Raw genomic sequence first — 17,311 nt, 5'->3', positions numbered from 1 at the left:
AATGACGTAGGCAACAGAACATTAAAGGATTTTTGGCCAACTTAGGGAACCTATAGCAAGAAAAACAACCAGAAATCCTATAGAGGTTTTAGAGATACTGCGGAAATTAAGGATTTTTGGCCAACTTAGGGAACCTATAGCAAGAAAAACAACCAGAAATCCTATAGAGGTTTTAGAGATACTGCGGAAATTTTATGAAAATTAGTATAAAGCAGAAAAACGTGGAAGGCAAGAAATAGTACAAATGGAAATATTTATAGAAGAAGGCTTAATTATGCCAGGGTTAGAGGTAGATGAGGCTCAACAAACTATGAGTTACGATAGGAGGTGATGAGATAAAAACAATGATTTATAAATCAAGCTTCAGGAACAGACTGTATTCCTGTGAAAGTCTACAATTTAAAAGGGAAGAAAATGATGAATATTTGGAAGAGTTCATTTAACAGTATTTTAAAAGGAGGGGAAGCACCAACATCTTGGAAGAAAGCTGCAGGTGGCTATGTTACCTAATGATGGCAAAGACCCTTTAGACCCAGATTCATACAGTCCCATTTCAAAGTGTTTATGATAGATAAAAGACTGGCAAAGGTGATGCCAAAATTGATAGGTAATGGCTCAATGTGGTTTCGTGGAGGGCAGGGAAACATTGGACAACATTAATAGAACAATGATGAGCCAGAGGGGAAGCAGAATTTAAGAAAATACCGCTGCTGTTGGTGGGTCTTAATGCAGAGAAAGCATTGGCTAGAGAAAGATGGGATTTTATGAGTAGGGCAATGGAAGCATTTGCATTCCCTGATAAAATAAGGTTGATTAGGATGACATATGAGTGATCTGAGGTGAAAATTAAACTGGGGGGAGGGGGGGTCCTCACTGATCAGTTCTGTATGAGGAGAGGAACCAGGCAAGGGTGTCCTCTTTCCCTTTTATTCTCTTTCCCTTTTATTTGTGTTACATTTAGAACCACTGGCAAAAAGGGACCCAGAAATTCAAGGATATAATTGGTATATTGGTATGGTAGTCAAGAAAAAATGTCTATTTGCAGATATTGTATACGTGATAAAACTAAAAACAGGCATTTCAGTGTTGCATAACATTCCGAGACAGATTCAGGTCATTTTGGGATACAAAATTAATGAAGATAAAACAAAGGCAATAGGTGTAAACTATGTACCCGCACACAAACCGGTTCAGCAACACCTATATTTATGGGGGCATGATAAAATTAAATACTTAGGGAGTACAGATTTAAAAGGATTCTGTTTTGTCAGTCAACGATATGTGGGAAGAGACTAAACAAAAGGTAACAGAAAAACTGACAAACTGGAAGCTCTGTTTTATGGATATGGATAACAAGATACAATCAGTGAAATGTTTTTAGTCCCTTTAGGTTTTACACACAGGTTAGGCATATTTTTATCAACCAGAGAGGGTGTGGATAGCAATTAAAAAAAAAAAAAAAAAAAGAGAGTTGAAGGATTTTAATCTGGGAGGGGAAGACGGTAAGAGTCAAGTGCGATAAACTGATCCTTCCAATAGAGCAACATGGCTTATCTGATTTGAAGGAGTATTTCAAAACTACACAATTAGGCGTCCTATACATAGCACAAGCAAAGAGCTATAATTCAAAGTGGAAAGGGGTGATGATAATAAAACAGGGTAAGTTCAAGAAACAAAAACGACTGGGAGTTTTGAGGCAGATCCTTAAGGAGAATAACAATAACCAAACAGAATATAATTTTCATAAAGTAGCAGAAAGTACTCTAAGAACTATGCCAACATAGGGATGGACAAAATGAGATTTTGCCAGTATGGATAACTGCTATTAGAGGTTCACAGAAAAGGCAAGAGGAGGCTGGAATTTATTGGAGAAAACTAGCAAAGGAACCAATGTATTGGGAGCAAATAATAAGAGAAGGAAAGGGAATAGAAGTGGCCAAGAATTAATTTGGACTGCAGGCTAGAGATTGCCTATACTCTGATAATCCTTGATGGGGAAGGCAAATAGAAAGAAATGGGGGAATCCTAAGTGAAAGCCCAGTACTGGTAGAGCTTTAGTGGTGGTGCTGTGGTAGTGTTGTCGCCTCACAGTTAGACATTGTCCGTTCGATTCTCAGAGCGTCTTCTGTGTGGCGACATGCGTGAATGGGCGTTCCTTCGTTGAAGGTTGTGCGTTAGGCCCGGCAAGCCAGCACATAAAAATCTACTGCCAATCTTTAGCGGACCGGAGTTCCGCTGTAGCGACCCCTAACTGGGAAAAGCTGAAAGACACAACAACAACAACAGAAGCTGCTGTTAAAAAAAGAAGAATAATCAGTAGGGCATATAAAATATCGCACAATAACTATAAGAATCACAGGAAGTTAGAAAGGGCTGGGAAGACAGATTGGATAAGCAATTCACAAAGAAACAATGGGGGACATATGTATGGCCACCAAATATATAAAGATTTAGGATCTTTGCTTGGAAGTCTTTGCATAGGTAACAATGGGGGATATATGTATGGCCACCAAATATATAAAGATTTAGGATCTTTGCTTGGAAGTCTTTGCATAGGTATTTTTGTACCCCAAGAATACTCCAAAGATTGTTTCCCTCAGACAGACAGCAAATGTTGGAAGTGTGATGGAGAAGAAAGAGGTAACTAGGGACATATGCTTTGAGAGAGTAATCGGTTGGCAGATTTTAATAATTCCCTATAGAGTACTCTATCAGAAATATTGGGTGAGCAAATTGCCTAAGCAAGGAAATTATCCTTTTGAGCTTGGATACAGGATCCAAGTTGCCCAGACATTGTAAGGTGTCAAGTTTAATTCTGTTGGCTGCCAAAAAAGCAATTACTAAAAAATGTAAAGCAAAGTCTATGCCAACTATATTTGAGACTGGATATTAAAAAGAAATAAAAGAACTGAAGAGGGATCTTTAGAAAAGGGAAGGAATGAATTACATAACAGTAGATGGAAATTCTGGGAAGGATACATGCATAATAATGTTCAAGAGGAGGAGGAGTGAGGTTTTAAGGGCAGGAATTCAGCAATTTTTTATAATGTTGGACTTTGTGTATGGGAACTACTGTAACCATCTTCCACTGCTTGGGCACAAAACCTGACTGTAGGCTCCAGATGTAAAGTGATTCAAGCGGACCAAAGGGGTCAGGTTTCATGCTATTTAGTAAGCATCCTAGGATGTCATCGGGGCATTTATGACCTGTTTCCTAGTAATGGTTAACTTAGAGGAGAAAATAAATCAAATATACTCTAAGAAGATTAGAATAAATGAAACGCTGAAGGAATACATCAACTCAAATAACAAAAGGCTGGAAAAAATATGGAAAAAGCTTTGTCTAGCTGTTCAGATGAATTGATAAAACTGCAAAAATTAGAGGTAGAAATGAAAAAGCTAGACGAGTATGAGGCTTCTCAAGAAGACCCGTTAAAAAATAGTAGTGTTAGAAGACAGCACACGCAAAGAAAGCCTGAGATATTCTGCTGTACCAGTGAAACTCAAAAAGAATAGACTGTTTTTAATTTTATGAAAGCACAGATAAGCAGTTGGACTGCTATTCCACAGCAGGATTTGTTAATTAAAAGGGCAAACTGAGTGTATGTGCCAAACCTGGCCATAAGAAGCAGCCAAGATATATATTAGTAAAGTTGTAATCATACCAGCAGAAAGAGTTGATCCTGCAAAACTGTGGCATAAGTGCAGAGCATTAAAAACTGGAGACAGGAGAGTGTTTGACTAAATTTGTTTCCAATGTTGCAAAGAAATTGCTTGAGATAGAAAAAAAGCACAGGAACTGACTAGAATAATCAGGAGTACTCTGGTCTAGAAACATAGTCTGGTTTTAGTACATGGATATGAACAGGGCTTAAGGTGGAGGTGGGATTACATCAAGGATCAGCTCTGAGCCCTTTCTTATTTGCAATGGTGATGGACAGGTTGACAGACGAGATCAGACAGGAGTCCCCGTGGACTATGATGTTTGCAGATGACACTGTGATCTGTAGTGAGAGTAGGGAACAGGTGGAGGAGACCCTGTAGAGATGGAGGTATGCTCTAGAGAGAAGAGGAATGAAGGTCAGCAAGACTAAGACAGAATATATGTGTGTGAATGAGAGGGAGGATAGAGGAATGGTGAGGATGCAAGGAGTAGAGGTGGCGAAGGTGGAGGAGTTTAAATACTTGGGATCAATAGTTCAGAGTAATGGTGAGTGTGGAAGAGAGGTGAAGAAGAGAGTACAGGCAGGATGGAGTGGGTGGAGAAGAGTGTCAGGAGTGATTTGTGACAGACAAGTACCAGTAAGAGTGAAAGGGAAGGTCTACAAGAGGGTAGTGAGACCAACTATGTTATATGGGTTGGAGACAGTGGCATTGACAAAAAGGCAGTAGTTTGAGCTGGATGTGGCAGAGTTAAAGATGTTAAGATTTGCAATGGGTGTGAAGAGAGTGGACAGGATTAGGAATAAGTATATTAGAGGGTCAGCCCAGGTTGGAAGGTTTGGAGACAAAGCCAGAGAGGCAAGGTTACATTGGTTTGGACATGTGCTGAGGAGGGATGCTGAGTATATTGGGAAAAAGATGCTAAGGATAAAGCTTACCATGTAACAGGAAAAGAGGAAGGCCTAAGCTAAGGTTTTTGGATGCGGTGAGAGAGGACATGCAGGTGGTTGGTGTGACTGAGGACAGGAAGAAATGGAAACAGATGATCCGCTGTGGCGACCCCCAACGGGAACAGCTGAAAGAAGATGATGATGATATGAACAGCAAGATAACCAGCAATCTTGAAATCAGTGAAAATGCCCAACTGACAAACAATTCAGTAAAAAATCCAGGAAACACCCAGTGCTTTAGCTGAATGGTTTCTGAATGCACACAACTCACTTTTTAAGTCTTTCATGGACTGAATAGTTTGTGGCACCTTTAAAAATTTTCAGCAGCCAGTCTATGACAGGCATACTTTCCAAAATGATGCTCTAACTCACAGTGCATTGCCATTTATATATCTTCACCCTTGAACTAGAAAACTCACACATTATAAACCTAACAACATAATGCATTGCCAATCAACTCTACAAGTGTGTCCCCCTCAGCTTCTGACATGATAAACCTGGTTTAGATCTCACTACAGTGCAAAAATACAATACCAGGTGAAGGCCTGTGAAAGTACTCAAGTATCATTCATGATCCATCAGCAACTTGAATACATAATTACAATGTGCAGCTGTTGATGTGCATTGCAGTCAAGTGCATGGAATACTGCAGATAACGGACGTAATTTACTTTGTGTGGGTTTACTAGTAATATCACACTTCTATCACCAGCAATAAGTTGAGAATATGTCTTTCAATAATATAAACACATGTAGGACACCTACTCCTCTTGATGGGAATACATATTTTGCAGCATTTTCCCTATGTTCTGCTATCAAATACTCACACACCACGTTGTCAATGGGTCATAAACATGCCACACAGCAGTAAACACCTCTGTAATCCTTTGGAATCATACCCTACATTTTCCTTGAGATGTGACTTCATTTCTGTAGCCTAAATAGCACCCAGTTAAATGTCTATGCCCCATCTGCGAGATATGTGCACACACCATTTCTACATATGGGTATGCTTTTCCAAAGTCTCTCATCAAGTGCGAGCCACAAGTGTGGTGACCCTAAGTCTTGTATATATAAGTCAAGTATAAAGGCTCAGAAATAACAATACCCACTATGTAAATCAATCATGCCTATCTGCTTCAAAAGACACAGCATCAGACTTGCAAACCGTGCCATCCATGCACTGTTGGTGTAAGGCAATGTTTGCAAACAGACAAGTACTTGTGTGTTGTGGACAGCTGCAAAAGATACCAGGTTTACTTCTTAATAGACAGCAGCTATCAGTAAGTATATTATCCTACAGCAAACATTTTTCATGTGTGTACGAAGTATGTAGCTGTGTCACTGGCCATTTTTTTCTGTTCTGTGATCAAAATTGGTTGTTAAACTCCTCTAAGACTACAAAACTTCTGGCTGGTTAATGTGTCCTGCCACTGTATTCCACTATACATGCACACCATCAGTACCATTCAGTGCACTATGGAATGATGAACTTATGGCTCAGAAAGCTGTTCTACATATCATAAACAACTCAAGATTGGCCATGTAATAAGCAGGCTGTGGCAATGCTACATGGTTGACTGCAAGGTCAGTGCAGGTATATATCATACCTGCACAAAGAACCCCACCACACTCAAATACAATTATTACCATTTACAGCAAATGAGCATTGTTTGTGCCACCTACATGGACAGCAAATACCATCTATGTAATCGTAGTATACCGATTTGTCTGTTATTCATAACCTGGGGATACTTTTACCAGAAATTTGTGGCTTCATTACTGACTGTCACTTATATGACCTTTGTGCACATGTGTGTGTGCATCTGTGACTACACATGAATAAAGTGCTTAAAAATCTAGGTTCTATGGTTTGCCATTAACTATATGCAATACGCATTGGACAGTGCCTGCACACTATATCAAAATGTGCAAGCTGATAAATTAATAAAATTAATTTATTTTAGATTCTACACATTTTCCACATAAAATATCTAATTTGCAGTCTCTTTTACCCTTGTAGTTATATGTCTAGAGTCCTCAGTTGTGACAGGACAGAGCCACAACATGTACCTGCACAGTCATGATGTTACTCCAGCTGATTAAGTTATTGGTGTTACAGCTGTACAACATGTGCCTATATAATGTTAATGCTGCCATACTTCTGTCGCAAAACTGGTCAATGACATATTATTTATTGTAGACTTAAATCAGTAAGCCTTACTTTAACAACTGCACAGTGTTCTGGCTTTCCATGTACATAAACACTCATCAGTCATAAACCTGACAAGCAGCACACAGACTGAAGTTGTATGCAGTGTTAACATATTGTGTGTGTGTGTGTGTGTGTGTGTGTGTGTGTGTGTGTGTGTGTGTGTGTGTGTGTGTGTGTGTGTAAAATACACACACTAATATACATATATATATATATATATATCTATATAAATAAAAAATATACACAGACATATGTATATAAAATATACACCTGACAAGTAGCACACAGACTGAAGTTGTATGCAGTGTTAACATATTGTGTGTGTGTGTGTGTGTGTGTGTGTGTGTGTGTGTAATACACAGATATATATATATATATATATATATATATATAAATAATATTCATACATACACACACACACATATAAATAATATATATATATATATATATAATATACACAGACATATGTATATAAAATATACATACACACACATATATATATATATATATATATATATAGATAGATATATATATATATATATTACATACACACACACACATATGCACATACATACATAGATACACACTCATCTGTACTCCTCGCACATACATACATACACACTCATCTGTACTCCCCGTGCATTGCTACTGTTAATCCGTGGGATTGGGGATAAACCCTGTAAGCCTTTGTGTCTGTGCAATTAGAACAAGATTAAAAACACATGAGTTTGGAAGCTAGGACAGAAAACATTGATAAAGATCTGGAAGGATTTTTAACAGTATTTTAAGAGGAGGACAAGTACCAATATCCTGCAGGAAAGCGATGGTAGCTGTAATACCTAAAGAGGATAAAGATCCATTAGACCCAGTTTCATTCAGGCCCATTTCAAAACTAAACCATGACTATAAAGTGTTCATGACTATAATGGCTAAAAGAATGACAAACATCATATCAAAATTGATAGATATGGATCAATGTGGTTTTGTGGAAGGGAGGCAAACATTTGACAACATTAACAGAACACTCATGATACAGAGGGAAGCAAAATGTACGAAGATACCATTGTTGTTGGAGGGTCTTGATACAGAGAAAGCATTTGACAGAGTAATTAGCAGGGTAATGGAAACATCTTCATTTCCTGAAAAAAAATCTAAGGTTGATTAAGAGGCTATATGATGGATCAGAGGTGAAAATTAAAGTGGGTGGTGTCCTCTCCGAATTTCTGCTTGAGCAGAGGAACCAAGAAGAGGTAACCTTTTCCCACTTTATTTGCATTATATTTAAAACCATTGGCAAAGAAAATAAGGGGTTCAGAAATTCAAGGATATAATTGGTATGGTAGTCAAGAAAAGTTGGCTCTATTTGCAGATGATATTATTTTATACCCAACAAAACCAGAAAGAGACATTACAGTGTTGTGGAACATTTTGAGAAATAATTTCAGATCTTTTCAGGATACAAAATTAATGAAGCTAAAACAAAGGCAACAGCAGTAAATTATGTACCCACACACGAACTGGTTCAGCAATATCCGTACTTATGGAAACATGATAAAATGAAATATTTAGGAGTATGTATTAAAAATAATTCTGGTGTGGCAGCTAAGGATATGTAGGAAGAAACTACACAAAAGATAATACAAAAAACTGAGAAAATGGAAGCTTTGTTGTATGGATACCGATAGTAAGATACAAGCAGTTAAAATGTTTTTAGTCCCTTTAGTTGTAGACACAGGTCAAGCATATTTTTATCAACCAGAGAAGTTGTGGATATAAATTAATAAAGAGCTGAAGTAAGTTATTTGGCAGGGGAAGATGACAAGAGTCAAGTGGGGAAAAGCCGATTCTTCCAGTAGAACAGGGTGGATTGGGTTTACCCAATTTGAAGGGGTATTTCAAACCTACACAGTTAAGGCTCCTACACATACCACAAGCAGAAAACTATAATTCAAAGTGGAAAAGGATGATGTTGAAATGGGGGAAAGCTCAGGAAACAATGAGAGACTGGGATTTTGGATGTAGACCTTTAAGAATAACAATAATCATACAGAATATTATATCCATAAAGTAGCAGAAAGTATTCTATGAACTAAGCCAATATGGTAATGGAGAAAGAAGATTCTGCCAATAGGGATGACTGCAATTACGGGTATAGAAAATAGACAAGACAGGGCTGGAATTTATTGGGGAAAAATGGCAAAAAAAAAAAGGTATTGAGAGCAAATAACTAAACCAAGGTATTGGGAGCAAATAACGAGAGAGGGAAAGGTAATAGAATAGGACGAGACAAAGAATTTATTTGGACTGCAGGATAGAAATTGCCTTCCCTATCAAGGGTTGATATCAGAGTATAGGCAAACAGAAAGAAACAGGGGGATCCTAAATGAAAGACCAGAGCTGGTAGAGTTTTTAGTAGACTCTAAAACAGAAGCTGCCATTAAAAAAGGAATAATTCTTACAGCATATATAATATTGCATGGTAACTATAAGAATCAATCAGAGGAGGTTAGAAAGGATTGGGAAGAGACTGGATAAGCAATTCACAAAAAAAAACAATGGGAGGATATATATATATATATATATATATATATATATATATATATATATATATATATATATATATATATATATATATATATGTCACCCAAACATGCAACAAAATCCAGAAGATTTAAGATTTTTGCTTGGATATGTTTATGTAGATATTTTTATACCCCACGTAGACAGAGAATTTTTCCTCAGGCAGACAGCAAATGCTAGAGGTGTGACTGGGAAGAAAGAGGTATTTGAGAACATATTTTCTGGGAGTGCACGCGGTTGGTGGACTTTAAGGATTCCCTGCAAGATGCACTGTCGGAGATGCTGGCTGGGCAGATCGTTGCGACAAGGAAGCTGAATTTTTCTGAGCTATGATACGGAATCTGAATTCCCGAGACAAGGTAAGGTCTTGCTGGGTCTAATTATGGTGGCTGCCAAAAAAGCAATTACTAGAAAACGGAAATCAAAATCTAAACAAACTCTAGTAGAAGTAGCGAATATAGTAACAGATAAAACAACTGGAATTGAGATCTTTAGAAAAACAACTGGAATTGAGATCTTTAGAAAAGGGCAAGAGTAAACTACATAGAATAAAATAGGAATTGTGGAAACAATACATACAAAGAAGGAATGATGTTTAATAGAAGGCAGGACTTAAATGAGCTATGTAGTGTTTGACTGAAAATGATTGGCCAGATGGTAAGTGATGTATAATATTTGCAACTGAGAGTGAGTGAGTATGGCTTCTGATGTGAAATGCTTGCAACTAGGATTGTGTCGGTGTGGTGGTGTGTTTTCATTTATATAAGTGTATGATTGCCTACGTCATAAGTGATCGTTTAATAAAGATGTTTCTTGCAATATATGTGAAATATAATGTTTGTAAACGTGAACTTCTTAATACAGTTTGATTACTTTTACATAAATGTAAATTTGCCTAGGTCACAAGTGATTTTATTTATTTTTAAACACCTTTATTGAATTATGTCAATACAGTTGGTTTTCATGTATAATTATGTCAATACAGTTGGTTTTCATGTATATAAATGTAAGAGTGCCTATATCATAAGTGACAATTTAATAAAGACATTTCTTGTTTAAAAAAAAAAAAAGAAAAATGTACTACATTGTAGTCTAGTATGCCAATCTTCTGCCTTCATATTTTTGACAAAATTCTGTATGTTGTTAAAATGCACAGTTTTAATGGACATAAGAGGTACAGACTTGCCTATAATATACCAATTTAGTGCAAAATTTAAACAGAAATAAAATAATGCTTTTTTACTTCTGAGATGTGCAATCATGTAAATAAATGTCAAACTAAAATGCAAGATTTCATAAAGAACCAAAAAATGCAAGAGAACACTGCAAAACAAACATGTCAACAATACTGCTTATTTGCAAGTGACACCTCTTCATCTCAGAATGTTGTACGAAACTGATCGTTCACAAGTTAACAAATAAAATATACGAGTAAAGAAATAAAGAAAAATATTCTTCAGAATTTTACATACTACTAGAACTGAGAAATCAAATGTGAACCCCCATACATACAACTGAAATCAAAAAATGCACCCACTTACTAATATAGATGAGCTCCGTTAACCAGGAAAGCAAAACTAACCCAAAAGGCCATTGTTTTAGTACTAATATGGAAAACCACAGTTAGCAATCTCTGTTAAAACAGGACAAAACAGAGAGCTGTGGATGATGAAAGAATGATGCAGTACATCATTTGAAAAAAAAAAAAAAAAAAAAAAAAAAAAACATGGCAATGAAACTGCAAAGAAATATCCAACAGCCAAATGATGCTGCACAAAAATTAAAGTTTCAATAGAAGGGACACTGATAATACAAGAGTGGAAATTACAATTAGCTACAACGAAGTTACACAAATGTATATGCCAGTTAGGTGGTTCCACAAAGTTAGTTAACCAAATTTAAGTGTCTCGTGCATACGTACTGGAGTATCATATACTAACACACACCAGTCCAGTCCGCATAAATATACAAAGGTATTAACTCTAAGAAAGCCACTCAATCAGAAAGGGGAGGCACAACAAAAATCAGACACTTTTTCCTAACAAGTCTCACTTAAATAAGCAAATAAATAAAATATTCCCATGCATGTCTCACATCATGCAAAATCTGGGAACTAGTTATTAAAAAAAACTTATTCATAAAGTATTTCCACCAGCTGCTCCTTAAGTGTTCAGAAAAAGTAACACCCCCAAGCATCCACCTAATTCCTGACTTAAAAGGCAAGCTGACAAAAGAATTTCCTGACCCTTTATTAGTAGCCTACACTAGGTAGGGCTGGAAAAAAAATCAGCTCTGCCTCGAGAGTTTCTAATTACCAACACACTATGTATCTGCTCCCAACAATTTTCATATCTGAAAGAAAGGACCAAAATGGTCAATGGGAAACACTTGGATCCGTTATCCTTAGGCAGACGGAATAAACCCATGAAAGATGAATCAGCCTGTAATAAATGAAGTATAAAAGCTTAAACAAAACTGTGTCTGGTTATAGAGGCTGCAACACTACACTACCACGCGTAATTAATAAACAAGAATCATTACTTTGATTTAAAAAAAAATGTTCTACTTAACTTAGCAGCCTATATCCCTTACTACAATGTAAAGAACACAGTTTTGAAGTAAACAAATTAATAGAAAGCCAACATGTCATTTTAATGATCGGGGTAGCTTACAATACACAGAGGGAAAATATTATGGGCCAAACTGCAACATAACCCACCTATCGAGGAATGTTCATAAAGTATCAGTCATGTCAGCTACAGCATTAGACCCACTTTAATTTTATATGTGCGCAGATTCCTAATGAGGAGAAAGTGTTAATGAACTAGTTTGGGCCTACTAATTAGCAACTTCCACCTGACCCGCAGCTGTCAAAAGAATATAGCTGTATATACTACACAAAAAAGAATAAAGTACAACTCCATGACCCTATTAAACAGGACAATCAGCAACAGAGGCAGCGCGGAAACAGTTACCTGACACAGCAAAAGCCAAAAATCCAGTAATCAACGTAGCTAATTGGAAATTCTGGTAACTAATCCCCAAATAACCCAAAATGTGAAGATTGCCCACTTCCCTGTTGTACTCCAACAACACCGGTTACTGTGTAGATTCCACGTCCCAGTAAACGTGGCATAGCAAGTCCCGCCCATTTGTTTTCACTTCCGGGTCACATGGTCGTTAAGCTTTTGTATTATTCCATTGAAGTTTAGTAACAGTGACATATACCACCTACCTACCTCAAAAATAGCTACCATAAACAAATAAATAAGCAAACTGGTATCCGTCTTTCATGGGGATAGATTAGTTTAAGGCGTACTGTTTCCTAATCGCGCCGGCAGTGGGCGGGCTCCAATATAGTGCCTCCTAAAGTAAAATTTCACCATATCTAATTTGTTGCATGGTAATAACAGTCAATGAGAGATCGAGTCCACTTTCGATATTTCAACTGACTTAAAGTTGCTAGGTTCACCTAGACTGGTCGCTGTAAAAGGGCTAGAATATGTTACTGCAAAGACTGTCCTTTTCCCCACTAGAATTTAACCTTCTCACACAATACAGGCTAAGTTTCCTTAACTGACAGGATTAGGACCAAACCAAGGGAATATAGCCTGCTACCACCAAACGGGTTAGAATCTCTTGCTTTAAACATGGTCCTTTTCCCCAACAGAATTTAGCCTTCTCACTGTGACCAGAGTCTCTTTTAGTTAAGGGAATCTAGCCTATTCACAGTGATAGTGTTAAATTGCAGTGGTGGAAAGGACCATCTTTTACTGATCCATCTCACTGTGAATAGTCTACATTCCATTTCATTTAAGGGAATCTAGCCTATTCACAGTGAGATGGCTAAATTCTAGTGGGGAAAGGACCATCTTTACTGCAATAGATTCTAACCTCTTTGGTGTGAGCAAGTTATATTCCCTTGGCTGAAAAGACTATAATCATTAATAAACATGAGGTAGTTTGATGTGATGAATATGCATGACAGGATCCTTTCAGAGCATGATATCTAGCTGTTTTAATACAGTAGATTGTATGGGAGAAACGACTGTCTTTTAGGAAACATTTTAACTTTATAAATATGTTACAGTCTATTTACAGTAATAATTCCTAACCTAGTTTTCAAGTAAAACAGAGTGGATTAGCTTACTGTCATTTTTTGTATGTATTATTCTTTGCCATTTTTGTAGTATAATGTTTTTTGTATACATCGTAAACTCCTTGTTGCTATTGTGTATTGGAGCTTTTCTCCCTAGGCTTCCACTGAAAATGGGCTCTTTTTAGCCAAGTGGACTATCTCAGTAAACAAATGTCAATAAATTAAAATAATAAATAAGATTATATTGTGTAAAAGACTAATTCAGGAAAAAGTTACTAGCCTGCACTTTATAAAATTTCTCCTGTTCACCTGTGGTTGTGACTGCAGTTAATATTCTATGTAAAAGATGCTGCAGTTGATAACGCAAAGCAAGGGCAGGAGAATAACTTGGTTAGTAAAAGGTGGTGAATTGTTGTGAGAGAAAGGAGTCTTTCCCATAGAAAACATAGTCTGTTTTAGTGAGAACGCTATTAGGTCCTGTCAGTATAGATTTCTTTGGCTAAAGGGACCTGGTCCATTCAGCCAAGGGAATCTAGGCTGTTCTCCATGACACAGATAAATTCTAGTGGGGAAAAGGACATTCTTTCTGGGAATATATTCTAGCTCTGTATTGTACAGTGACAGGAATGACTAGCCTGCTTTATTCAAAAAGGTTACATTCTAGTGGAGAAAAGGACCTTCCGTCTAGGAATAGCTTCTGAACCCCTTTGATATACAGTGGCAGGAATAATGATTTCTTTCAGAAAGGAGTTGCACTAAATTATTTTGGCTGAATGCATGATCAGGTCCCTTCAAACTAAAGTACTATGACTGAAGGGACCTGGTCCTCTCAACTAAGGTAATCTAGCCAGTTTTTAGTGACAGAGCAAAATTCTAATGGGGAAAAGGACCTACTTTCTGGAAATAGTTTCTAGCACCTTTGGTGTACTGTGGCAGGAATTACCATTTTTTCAGGAAGGAGCTGCACTACATTCTTTTGGCTGGGCACAATATTAGGTCTCTTCAGATTAAACTATAGTGGGGGAAAGGACCGTATTTCTGGTAATAGATTCTAGCACCTTTGCTGTACAGTAGCAGGAATTAACCTTTTTTAGGAAAGAGCGGCATTGTTTTACAAGAGTACCCTCCCCGGGATGTGCAGTAGCAAGGCCCGCCAAACCACACCCAGCATCCAGCACATGGTGATTTTGTTCTATAGCCTTGAATAAACATGATGATGTTTTGTTCATCCGCATGAATGTTCACTCGGGATTGCCGGCATGCGGAAAAGACACATAGGGGAAAAATTGTAGTTGATTGCTGCTTATACTGACTAGCATAATATATGCTTCTGGGGATTTTTTCTAGTAGTGACTTGTAATATATTTAATTTACAATGACCCTAAATTCCACTGGAGTAGTTAGTTTAATAAATGTAGAGCATCCTGAAGAATAAAATAAGCAGTTATACATTTCCACAGCAGTAGAGAACACGGAAAACAAGACTTTTTATTTGTTAATTGACCTTAAATTCTACTAGAGTAGTTAGTTTATTGAACGTAGTACATCAACAATAAAATAAGCAGTTATACATTACTGCTGCAATAGAAAACATGCAAAACAAGACCTTTTATCTGCTTTTAAGCAATGAGCTGATGTTTTTTTTTCAGCAAAGTCTGTTATGACTAGTTCCTGAGACATACTTCATACAAACAGGGACAAAACCAAAAACAATGGATAACAAAGGCCCAGAAATCAAAGACATAACTGTTTGTAGGTACTACAGCTCCATAGCCCTCAACCTTCTATTTCTAGAATGTCGAACACTTACCAACAACTAAAACTTAAAAGCTCACATCATTTTAACTTTCTTCATACTTAAAAAAGCATTCTTTTGCTGAATTAGTATATGTGTTAGAAAAAATTCTTAATAATGAATGTGTGCCAAACCCCTTCAATGTGCATCAGCGCAGAACGCTGAACTTCTTAAGACTCAAAAAGAATGTTCATCATAATGTTGTACAGGTGAGAAGTATGCGTAGTTCACTAAAGAAAAACAATCATAATAAGCAATAGTGAAATGACAACTTCACATTTTCCCCAACAACATACATTGTGTGTCTAGATTAATTTTTCTTATGCTTGTTTTATATTAAATTAGCAGGTTTTGCATACTAGCAGCCATCTGTTTTGGGAATAACATCTAACATGTAAAATACATCAGATGTGAAGCACAGCAGTGCTAACTTAAACACGACTAGATTGTAGCAGCATGACAGCAGCAAAACAGCGCTAGGTATCAGGCACCATACACCGTAGTTTCTAAATGAAATGTAAGATACACCCCCGGATTCACGAATACTCCGTGTAAGACTTAATAAGTCTTACTCGGAGGCTGCAGTTGAACGGTATGACGTCAGCGTGCCATGAATATGCATGAGGCCACGCTGACTCAACCGTAAGTCGTACACGGACCGTGTAAGAAAACAGGGGGCGTGTCCGACTGCCGAGCAGTCTAAATGTCCACACCCCTGCAAGTGTTTGAAAAGTAAAAGCAAATACACAAGAGCGAGTCCACTCAAATGTCCCTGCATCCAACACCACACTCCCTGATATTGAAAACCCCCATCACAGTTATAAAAAGCAAAACATTAAATTTATTTTTTTAAATTCCCAAAATAGCTGCCCGTATTTGCACGTGTGTGCGCGGGTATGCCCATTGCTTAGCTAGAGTTAGCATTTCTGACATGGAAGAGCATAAGAAAGAATATTTATGCAAATCATACCAAATAGCAATAGCATAATGGTAGAGTGTTCGCACAAAGAAGAGGCATTCACGGTTCGAGTCTCACCACTCCCATTCATATTTATTTTTAAATCAGTATATGAAATAATACCAGACAAATATGTTTAAACAGTACTAAAACGCAGTGAAATGGCCAATGTATCAGTGAACAAAATAAATATTTTAAATGATCCTGATATATAATTGCCTGCAGTTAAGCAGCACTTCACCCAGCGCAATAGAGTTGCCCATAGTTTAATAACACTTAACCCAGCGCAATAGAGGTACCCATAGTGAAATAGCGCTTTAACCAGCACAATGTGTTTGTACGGACATGCGCACCACGCCAACCAGGGCACGGTAGGGCACCGAGGCGCAACGTAGAGCAAAGTTGATTAAATGCAGCCACACCCCCTAGCCTGTCTGGACAATATGAAAATAAAATGAATGGAAAGGTTCAAACCCAGGACTCTATGCATCAGAAGCAAAGTACAGAACCACTAAGCCATGGCAACTTAGGAAAAACAGCCACTGTTAACATACATATACTTACTAATGGTAGTTTAACCATTACTAAGCAGGTCTGCAGTCAGCCGAGAATTAAAAAAAACGGCTAATCACAAAAAAGTGCGGGGAAATGCGGCATATTTAAGCCCCATAGGCGGGAATACACGCCATAACTGATTGTAGCTCACATCTGCAGTTAGAATGGCTGGTGTTGGAGAGGGAACACGCTTCCGAGTGCAACGTTGGGGCATCGAGGAGTCGAAATACATGGTTTGGCTCCTTGTCCACCATCATGAGTCAAGACTCCTGCAGGGCCAGTTCCAAGGGACGGAGTACAAGGCAGAGGCTTGGAACCAGTTAGCTCATGACCTCACCAGTGCCACAGGCATTCCTCAGACTGGTGAGCAGGTCCGCCACCATCATGCAGACCTGAAGAGATGAAAGCAGGACCGCCTGAACCAATGGATACAGGAGGCCCGTGGGATGCGGGATGCCCCACAACTGAGTATGTAGCCATGGAATGCAGTATGTAAG

The 17,311-nt window shown here is 37.7% G+C and overlaps 1 protein-coding gene across 1 annotated transcript in view; it reads right to left on the bottom strand.

The window, feature by feature from the left end:
• Positions 1 to 12,526, bottom strand: part of SEC31A (SEC31 homolog A, COPII coat complex component) — a 1,704,034-nt gene extending 1,691,508 nt beyond the window's left edge. The window contains exon 1 of the mRNA XM_044060384.1: positions 12,383 to 12,526. The gene's annotated coding sequence lies outside the window, so the exon portion shown is untranslated. The remainder of the gene's footprint in view (positions 1 to 12,382) is intronic.
• Between the last annotated feature and the right edge of the window lie 4,785 nt (positions 12,527 to 17,311).

The sequence above is a fragment of the Protopterus annectens genome, chromosome 2.part0, assembly GCF_019279795.1.
Source record: "Protopterus annectens isolate FY-2018-M chromosome 2.part0, PAN1.0, whole genome shotgun sequence".
In the NCBI taxonomy this organism is placed as follows: Eukaryota; Metazoa; Chordata; order Ceratodontiformes; family Protopteridae; genus Protopterus; species Protopterus annectens.
This window is presented reverse-complemented; position numbering and strand designations above follow the sequence as displayed.